This window comes from Arvicanthis niloticus, chromosome 2 (assembly GCF_011762505.2).
Source record: "Arvicanthis niloticus isolate mArvNil1 chromosome 2, mArvNil1.pat.X, whole genome shotgun sequence".
NCBI classification, from domain to species: domain Eukaryota; kingdom Metazoa; phylum Chordata; class Mammalia; order Rodentia; family Muridae; genus Arvicanthis; species Arvicanthis niloticus.
In genome coordinates, this window is record NC_047659.1 from 99,394,985 (window position 1) to 99,405,867 (window position 10,883).

The window sequence follows — 10,883 nt, forward strand, 5'->3', positions numbered from 1 at the left end:
GGATAACCTCGCTGTCACTCTCACTGCTGCTGAGTGTCACTTGACTTGAAGGTGGCTCTATTATGAGCCAAAGGGTAAAGGTCTAACTAGTTTCTTCAAGAAGCACTATCACTCACTGGCTTACCATGCTATCACTCCTTAAGACAGAGTGCAAAATGACCAAGATGCCTAATGCTGGCCCTGAGCCTGGGCAGGGAGAACATGTGTCTCCTATTCAGAAGAATGGGGGTTTCCCCTTTCTCATATCTCAAGCTTTCCAGATGTTTTATGCCTTATCTATGGCTGTTCAAACAAAATGCATTGCTCATAGTCCTGGACATAAGTGTATGAAGAACTGACAAGTCCTTTAGATCCCAAAGGTTCTGTTTCCCTATAAAACTGAACAATAGTCTTAGTTCAGGCCACTGTCATCCTCACCATGTCCAGTTGAGCAGTTGAGGCACACACACACACACAGAGGGAGAGAGGGAGAGAGGGAGAGAGGGAGAGGGAGAGAGGGAGAGGGAGAGAGAGAGAGAGAGAGACAGAGACAGAGAGACAGAGACAGAGAGACAGAGAGAGACAGAGACAGAGACAGAGAGAGAGAGAGAGAGAGAGAGAGAGAGAGAGAGAGAGAGAGAGAGAGAGAGAGAGAGAGAGAGAGAGAGATTGTACACCAGTACATTTGCCTGTGCATGCTCATGTAAAGGCAAGAAGCTAACTTTGGTTGAATTTCTGTAAAAACATTATTCATTTTGTGTATACATGGGGCTGAGGAGTGTGTCACGTGTACACCACAGTGTCCATGTGCAGGTCTGAAGACAGGTGTGGGAGTCAGTTCTCTTCTTCCACCATGTGGGTCCTGGTTTGTCAGGCTTAGTGACAGACACCTTAACCCACAGAGTCTCCTCAAGAGCCTCTGGTTGACTTAGCTTTTGAAATACAGTCTCCCACTGAACCTAGACTGGCTAGCCAGTGAGCTCTGGGAATCCACCTATCTCTGCTACCCTCTCTACCCAGCCCTGGGGCTGCAGGTACCTGCTGCCACACCCAGATTTTATGTGGTTACTGGGGATCCACACTTCTGTCCTCATGCTTGAGCCATGAGTGCTTTCCCCACAGAGCCATCTCCCCTGCTCTGAGAGCTTGGATTTTCTGTCAAGCTCTTTTTTCTTAGTGTGTTCTGATTACTGAGCATGGTTACCCAGCCTTCCCTTTGCAGAGCTTTAAGCCACACATCAGCTATGCAGTGTCCCTCCCTTCACACCAAGCCCTACTACTGCCTTGACTCCTGCTCTTTCTTTCCTGACTACAGGCTAGACACGACCTCAAGTCTTTACCACCTCCGTCTATGGAATTCGGTGATATCATTCTTAAACGTAGTCTTGTCACTATGGTAATCTTACTAATAAAGGACACCAAGTTCTGAAAGAGCAGAGCCCTGCCCTACAAGAGGAGCCAGGATCTGAACCACCACTCTGGGATGTACCAACCCACACTGTGCTGTGGCAAGTGCAGACTCTTTGCCCTCTGCTCCTGACCTAGAACCTCTAACGCCATTGCAAGCACCTGAGTGTGGAGATGTCTTTATTGTTCATTAGGATATTTAATCTTGATTGTCCACTCGACAGCATTTAGTGTCATCATAGAAATAAATCTCTGGACATATCTGTAAAGGATTTCCTAAATTAGGTCAATGATGAGAGGAAGATCCACCCTAAATGTTCGTCCACAGCACCATCCCAAAGGCTGGAGTCCCAGGCTGAACACAAGCTTTCATCTCTCTACTTCCTGCTTATGGATACAAGTGACCAGAAAGCTCCTAACATCAGGCTTTCCCTACCAAGATAGAATAATCCCTTCAAGTTATAAGCCAGAATAAATCCTTCAACTCTTAAACTGCTTCTTGTCAGGTCTTTAAGTAACTTCAGCAATAACTTAATCTAAGTTTATGTTAAGAGGGTGACCCTTGGATAGATTCAAGGGAGAAGCTGGCGTAGTTAGAAAACCAAGCACATGACAGAGGAGCCGGCGGCATGTTCAGCCCTAATCCCGTGTCTCCGTGGAGCAGAGGCCCCTAGGCATCGAGTTCAGTCACATGGCAACAATCTCAGCAGCATCGATGTAATGAAACTGCAAACAAAACCAAGAGAAACAAGGCTTGGGGGCTTCCCAGCTAGTGAGTGTATATGTATATGTTAGCCAAGGACCACCCTTCAGCACAGACTCAGATGGGGGAGTACATGTGGAGCCGCAGTTAGCCAAAGACAACTAATGACTAACAACACGTGATGCTTCCTACGTGTTTAATAGATTACCAGAGATTAGTATTCTTCAGTAATTGACTGTGAAGACAAGGAACATCCAAAATGCCTCCCTCCAGCCATGCCTCCCCCCAGCCGGCTCACTAATGTTACCCACACATTGCTGGTGTGGTTAGCCAGCTTTTTAAATCCAGTTTTCCCTTCTTTCATTAAACAAAAGGCCAATAACGGGGGGGATTTTATGTTCTTTCCACAAATCTGGTGGGGAAAACAGTTTTATTTAAGACCACTTTTTTTCCTTTGTGACCATGTGAGTCTTTATCTTGTTCTCCTAACTCAACACATAAAATCCCCCATGTCCCTAATGTTCCCTCCACCTGCCCAGCGAGAGCTCGGCAAAGGCTGCCAACAATAATACTGCACTGCGTGTTTACATTTCCAAATTACTTTCGCACACATTTGCCCTGTTTCATTTTCTTTCCAGAGCAGAAATAGCTACGGCCATCTTCCTTTTTAAATAGGAGAAACTCGAAGTCTCAGAAACAACAGCAAGCACACAGGAAGCGTTTATTCTGTATTTTACCCCAGCCTTGTTTCCATAAGCTTTTTTACCTGGTCTTTTGGATGCCCTGTGAGATCAACACTATGAAGTGACCCATAATACAGACAATGAAACAGGAACTGAAGAGGCTGATGATTCCTCACTGGGCTCACAGAGCGGGGAGGGGTGTCCTCAACGCTTGAGTGCAAAAAGCCGTCTCCTGGCTCCCTGCCTGGCTACTTCTGCGTTTCTATCTGATTAAGTCTTTCAGGCTGGTTCCATCCTGTCCTGTTCCCAGCAACAGGTCTTGATGTTCCATGCTCCTGCCTCAGCTCCTGTCTACCAATGGTCTCACTGTTAAGGTTGGTAAAGCAATGAACTGCACCTCATCAGACGCCTGGCCACCCTGAGATCCAGCTGGCTCATTCATCTGGGGATGAATGTTTGACTGTCTAGGAATGGGGAATGACGCAGTGTTTGGAGCCTACTCCAGTGGGGCATTCGATAGGCAATGGTGGTGGTGGTAATACGAAGACTACACACAGGACCCACTGAGACTATGAGGAAATGTCATCTGCTTGAATTCTCTCATCTGATGACAAGGACACCAAGGCCTAAGATTGGAAGTGAGTTTTCCATAGGTGTTTAGTCACATGGCACTGCTAGGGCTGGAAGCAGAGACCCGTATATCCAGGGCTCTCTCTATGGATCATACCATCCACAGCAGCCTGCAACTCTGTTTCACTCTGACAGCCATGGGAGTTTATATAACCGGGATCAGAACTCTTCTGTTTTTGAGCCTGCTTACCTGTCCCTGACCACAAGGAGCACTCTCCACAGACTCCGCCCCTGATACTTTCTCTTCCCTGAGGTCCCATTGCCAACCCTTCAACACAGTTCCAATGTGGAGACTGGACGTGCCAGGATCTAGCATGTGTTTGGTCTGATTTTGGAGTACACAGAATGGACCTGGAAAATGTTTGTTCAGTCCATTCACAGATTCACAAGGAGGCATAACTCACCATTTTGGTGAAAAGACATTGAAACCATTAATAAAAATAGAATAAGGACTACGGTTTTCCTGGTAGTGCATAAACACAGTGACCCTTCACCCAGCTGCCAAAATAAACAAAACTGGGATTCCCATTTTGTACCTAAAGGGTAGGTGTTTCCCCCAAGATGGTGCAGGTTTGTAACTAGCACAGTGACTTCAGCTGGGGCTCTCCCTGCAACCCTTTGGCCCAGTCAGCACCAGCCACTAGCTGTGTGGCCTCATCCAGTGCCCCACACTGCCAGCCCTGGAGGTCTTGTCTGTAATGCACAGAAGTGAAAAGTCTGAGCCGGACCCATCTCAACACAGAAACTCTATGGTTTTCAGGAGTTCTGCAACTTGTGATCCTTGCATCCTCCTCACAAACCACAGGGCAGGAGACCCAGGCTTTGTCAGTAGATGTGATTGGTTTGAACTCCCTCCCGGGACAGGCAGAGCTGGGGATGTTCTCCACTGCTGGGGAGGATGGCTGTAGGAGGGATAGAAGCAGGCAGGCAAGCATCCTTTGCGAGCACAGTCATTTCTAAGCTTCGCTTTGCTTCACTTGTGAAAAGCCTTCTGTTTGGGGCCTGAGATCAGCATTCTCATGTTTACATGAAATGAGCTTTGAATCCCAAAATCAGCAACTGGAGGAACCTGCAATGCACACTGGGCCCAATTGCAGGCTGGCTGCACCCTCAAATAACTCTGCTGCTACCTCTTGGACTCCTTCTTGGGCTCTTCTTCCCTGAGAAGCCCTGGGCAGCCTGGAGACCCTGGGAGTCTCAGTTGAACCCATACTCTCTCACCACCAGTACCTGGTTCTCCTCCCTATGTGTTGATTGATACTTGAAAGGTAAGATGCCCGTGTGGCTGCCCCTGGAGCCACAGGAAAGCCACTTTCTGGCTCATATCTGGTTTACATTTCTTACTTACACAATGGAGCCTTCAACACTCAGTTATTAGTGACCACAGACTTTACACAGGATCTGAATAAACTTCAGGTCCCCTGGATCTGGCAGCAGGGACAGCCTTGGGGCACTCTTGGCTGGTAGGCTCTCTAGAAGGCCAGCTCTGCCATGTCCTCTGTCTGTGTTCATCTCCTAGGAAGCAAGAATTTAGTAGGATGGTTCTAAGGGTGAGGATGCCTCCTATTCTTCATGGACCCTGTAAATCATTGTGACAAGCAGGGACAACCTGGTTTCGTTTCTGTTCTTTTAAAAAAACAGAGTTTCTTTTATTGTGGGCTGTCCTTGAACTCACTTTGAAGACAAAGATGTCCTCAAACTCCTGATCCTTTACCGCCATGTCCCAAGTGTTGGAATTAAGACATGTCCCACCACTGGGAGTTTCTGCCGTGCTAGAGCTAAAACCCAGGGCTTCATGAGTGCTAGGCAAGCACTCTACAACAGAGCTTCATCTCCCAGACCCTTCCTTTCAGCTGTGGATCAGGCCTCCTCCATGTTCAGCATGTACACTGCCACTGAGTTACACTCTGGCCTCGGAGTTCTGAAAAAGATCAGTGGCTTTGAATGTGGCCTGGGAAAGAGCAGAAGGGGAAGCCACTAACCTTCCCCTTCTCTGCTGCAGTGATCTGGGGTCCTCCCCCTGCGACATTCCCTTGCTATGCTATTTGGTTTTTGTCAACTTGACACAAACCTAGAAAGTTGTGAGAAGAGAAAATCTCAATTGAGGAACTGTCTCCAACAGATTGGCCTGTAGGCAAATCAGTGGGCACTCTTCTCTTAACTGATGATTGATGCGAGAGAATACAGCCTGAGTGTGGCGTCACCCTAGGAAGGTGGTCCTGGGATGATACATAGGAAAGCAGGCTGAGCAAGCCATGAGGAGCAAGCCAGGAAGCAGCACCCCTCCATGGCATCAGCTTCTGCATTCAGGTTCCTGCAGCTCTGCTTCTGTAGAGGCCAAGTGCACAGGAGCAAGAGGTTGATGGGACACAGGACCTCTGCTCACAAGGACCCGGCAAGACCCAACTGTTTTCATCAGCATCCTAAGGACAGAACTTGTGATCTCTTACTAACAAATGACAGTCACACAGCACCCAGACTCTAGCCAGACTCTTCAGGATGGCTCTTGGATTTCTTTTTTTGGGGGGGGGAGGGGGGAAGAAAAGGGTTTATTCAGCTTACACTTCCATGTTGTTGTTCATTACCAAAGGAAGTCAGGACTGGAACTCAAGCAGGGCAGGAAGCAGGAGCTGATGCAGAGGCCATGGAGGGATGTTACTTACTTGCTTGCTTCCCCTGGCTTGCTCAGCTTGCTTCCCACCCACCCCCAGAAACTCCCTATCCTGTCCTCCCTCCTGCTGCTTCTATGAGAGTGTGCCCCCACCCATCTACCCACATTCCCCTCCCCACCCTCAAATTCCCCCACACTGGGGCATTCTGCCTTCACAGGACAAAGGCTCTCCCACCAATGCCTGACAAGGCCATTCTCCACTGCATATACAGCTGGAGCCATTGGTCCCTCCATGCGTGTTCCCAGGCTGGTGGTTTTGACCCTGGGAGCTCTGGTTGGTTGGTATTGTCGCTCTTCCCATGGGGTCTCAAGCCCCTTCAGCTCCTTCAGTCTTCTTTCTATCTCCTCCATTGGGGACCCAGTGATCAGTTCAATGGTTAGCTGAGAGCATCCATTTCTGTATATGTCAGATTCTGGCAGAGCCTCTGAGGGGACAGGTATATCAGGTTCCTGTCAGCATGCACTTCTTGGCATCCACAACAGTGTCTGCATTTGTTGACTGCACATGGGATGGATCCCCAGGTAGGGAAGTCTCCAGACAGCCCATCCTCCAGTCTCTGCTCCACACTTTGTCTCTATATTTGCTCCCTTGAGTATTTTGTTACTCCTAAGAAGGACTGAAGCACCCATACTTTGGTCTTCCTTCTTTTGAGTTTCATGTGGTCTGTGAGTTGTATCTTGGGTATTCTGAGCTTTGGTGCTAATATCCACTTATCAGTGAGTGCATACCATGTGTGTTCTTTTGTGATTGGGTTACCTCACTCAGGATGATATTTTCTAGTTCCATCAATTTGCCTAAGAATTTCATGAATTCATTGTTTTTGATAGCTAAGTAGTACTTCATTGTGTAAATGTACCACATTTTCTATATCCATTCCTCTGTTGAAGGACACCTGGGTTCTTTCCAGCTTCTGGCTATTATAAATAATACCTAAACATAGTAAAAGCAATATACACCAAACCAGTAGCCAAAATCAAACTAAATGGAGAGAAACTTGAAGCAATCCCACTAAGATCAGGGAGTAGACAAGGCTGCCCACTCTCTCCCTACCTATTCAATATAGTACTCGAAGTCCTAGCCAGAGCAATTAAGGCAACAAAAGGAGGTCAAAGGGATACAAATTGGAAAGAAAGAAGTCAAAATATCACTATTTGCAGATGATATGATAGTATACTTAAGTGACCCCAAAACCTCCACCAGAGAACTACTAAACCTGAAAAACAACTTCAGCAAAGAAGCTGGATATAAAATTAATTCGAACAAATCAGTAGCCTTCCTCTACTTAAAGGATAAACAGGTTGAGAAAGAAATTGGGAAATGACACCCTTTACAATAGTCACAAATAACATAAAATACCTTGGTGTGAATCTAAGCAAGCAAGTGAAAGATCTGTATGACAAGAACTTCAAGTCTCTGAAGAAAGAAATTAAAGAAGATCTCAGAAGATGGAAAGATCTCCCATGCTCATGGATTGACAGGATTAATATAGTAAAAATGGTCATCTTGCAGAAAGCAATCTACAAATTCAATGCAATCCCCATCAAAATTCCAAATCAATTCTTCACAGAGTTAAAAAGAGCAATTCTCAAATTTATTTGGAATAACAAAAAAAACAAAAACAAAAACAGGATAGCGAAAACAATTTTCAACAATAAAAGATCTTCTGGGGGAATCACCATCCCTGACCTAAAGCTGTACTACAGAGCAATAGTGATAAAAAACTGCATGGTATTGGTACAGAGACAGGCTAGAAAATCAATGGAATAGAATTGAACCCACACACCTATGGTCACTTGATCTTTGACAAAGGAGCTAAAACCATTCAGTGGAAAAAAGCATTTTCAACAAACGGTGCTGGATCAACTGGAGGTCAGCATGTAGAAGAATGCAAATTGATCCATCCTTATCTCCTTGTACAAAGCTCAAGTCCAAGTGGATAAAGGACCTTCACATAGAACCAGATACACTGAAACTAATAGAAGAGAAGGTGGGGAAGAGTCTCGAATACTTGGGTACAGGGGAAAAGTTCCTGAACAGAACACCAATGGCTTATGCTCTAAGATCAAGAATTGACAAATGGGACCTCATAAAATTTCAAAGCTCCTGTAAGGCAAAGGACATTGTCAATAGGACAAAATGGCAACCAACAGATTGGGAAAAGATCTTTACCAATCCTATATCTGATAGAGGGCTAATTTCCAATATATACAAAGAACTCAAGAAATTAGACTCCAGACAATTAAATAGCCCTATTAAAAATGGGGTACAGAGCTGAACAAAGAAATTTCAACTGAGGAAACTCAAATGATCAAAAAGCACCTAAAGAAATGCTCAACATCCTTAGTCATCAGTGAAATGCAAATCAAACAACCCTGAGATTCCACCTCACACCAGTCAGAATGGCCAAGATAAAAAACTCAGGGGATAGCAGATGCTGGCCAGGATGTGGAGAAAGGGGAACACTCCTCCATTGTTGGTGGGATTGTAAGCTGGTACAACCACTCTGGAAATCAGTCTTTGGTTCCTCAGAAAATTGGACATAGCATTACCTGAGGACCCAGCTATACCACTCTGGGCATATACCCAGAAGATGCTCCAACATATACAAGGACACAAGCTCTTGGATTTCTAAATCTACTTTCAGGGTTTTTTTTTTTTTTTTTTTTTTTTTTTTTCCTGGCAGAGCAGAAGTACACACACACACACACACACACACACACACACACACACACTCTTCAGAAGTACCCTTTTACCTTTTGGGATATGATTCACCTCTAGTCTGAATTTTCCACTGTGCTTTAGAAGTGAAAAATGTAGCGGACAGTGAGCTGAAGCCAAGTCCTCCTTTTTGAAGGCCCTGCCCACACGTTGTTCCCTATGAACTTACCTCTTAGAAAAGCATGAAGGAAAATATACTCAGTGTCGGATCTGGAAAGATGGACCAGGGTTCTGAGCCAGGGGTGGGAGAAGACTGAAGTTGCAGGAGTCTTCACTCATCCTGGGAGTGGTGGTAAGCACATTCAGTCCCAGCATTTGAAAGGCAGAGGCAGGTGGATATCTGTGAGTTCAGGGCCAACCTGGTCTACATAACTAGACTCTGTCTCAAAAATAAATAAAAAAGACTTGTTTCCGGCTGCAGGGTAGCCACTCAGTTCTATGTCTGTCTTGCATGAAAAATGACAAGTACCCATGCCAGCCCATGTTAGGCCTACATCACACAAATGGGCCATCCCAACTCCAGGGTATCAGGACAGCATTCAGATTCAGTGGTGGTCGTGTAGTCAGTATATATATATATATATATATATATATATATATATATATATATATATATATAGTACACACTGGACTTTGGGGTTAACATTAGGGATGAAGCACTGAAGCCAGAGAGATGACTCAGTTAGTCAACAGTGCTTGCTGCTCCTGTATAGGACCAAAGTTTGGTTCCCAGAACCCCCATGGGGCAGTTCACAAACACCTTCCCAGTTCGTTTGCCTTTTGCTTAGCACTGGGCATTTTCCCAACACACTGCCAGTCTCTTCAGCAGACTGTCTGCAGGTCTAGCCCATCGAGCCTGGAACTTCACTCAGCCTCCTCCCACCACGGCTCTCTACGGAGATGCCTGATCCTCGGTCTGTGTGCACAGGCTGCAAGCCGACATCGGGTCCACCCCTTTCCTGTACACTACTTACATCCACCCTGTCACTCGGTCCCTCTCTGTCTTCCAGGGTCCCACCTTCGATGTAGTCCTTAGCAATCACCTCCTCATGGTCCCTGTCCTTCTGGCCTTTGTGGACTCACACAGAGTTTGTTTCAGCTCAAATCAGGTCACGTGTGTCTACTCACTCCTTCCACAATGCATTAGGTAGTTGCTTATTGCTATGACAGAAAACCTGACAGAAACAGTGTCATGGAGGAAGGGTTATTTTGGCTCCTGGTTCAAGAAAATGGAGTCCATTGTGTCAGCGGGAGATGACTGTATAGTTTGTTCACATCTTAGCTTAGGAAAGGGAAAGCTTGGGCTAACATCCAAGTGGGTATGGCCTGTAAGGGCCACCCACAACAACTTCTGCTAGCGAGGCCAAAGTCACAAATGTTTCCACAAAGTCCCAAAATAGTGTTACCAGCTGGAGGCCAAGTATTTAAACACAGGAGCCTGTGGAGATGTTCTAAATTCAAGCCATTATACTCAGGTCCTTACACTAACAATTGTCTCACAAAGCATTCATCTGGACCTGAGGAATAGTCTTAAGCATCCCCACACTGTTGAGAAGTCCAAAGCCTCTTCCTGGGACACAAGGTAATGTCCTAATTGTGAACCCATGTAAAAGAACTTTTAAAAAGAGTTACCAACATCCAAGGGCTGTGCACTTTAAAAGTAAACATTCCATGATAGAGAAGGGAATGGGTGGATATCAAGGGAAATTGAGGAAAAAGTAAAACCAAATGTAGCAAACACAGTTCCTGCATTTGGGCTTCTGGATCTGGGTCCAAGTCAGAAGTCTCACAGCTCAGCTCTAGAAGTCTTACAGTCTTTCTACTCTTGTTTCTGCAAGGATCCCTGAGCTTTGGGGGAAACGGGGTGTGACTTAGATGTCCTGTTTATGGCTGAGTGCTGAAAGTTATTCTCTGCACTTTGACATTTCAGATTGAAACCATGGCACCCAAGAACCCTAAGCCCCCTGTGGACACAAGGAAGAGCAGCCCCCTCAGGTGTGAGTGTCTGTGTTAATCACCATCCACAGGGGTAAGGAGGGGAGGTGGGTGGGAATCCAGCTCTGACGAGGTCTGAGAGCCTCACTGACCTAT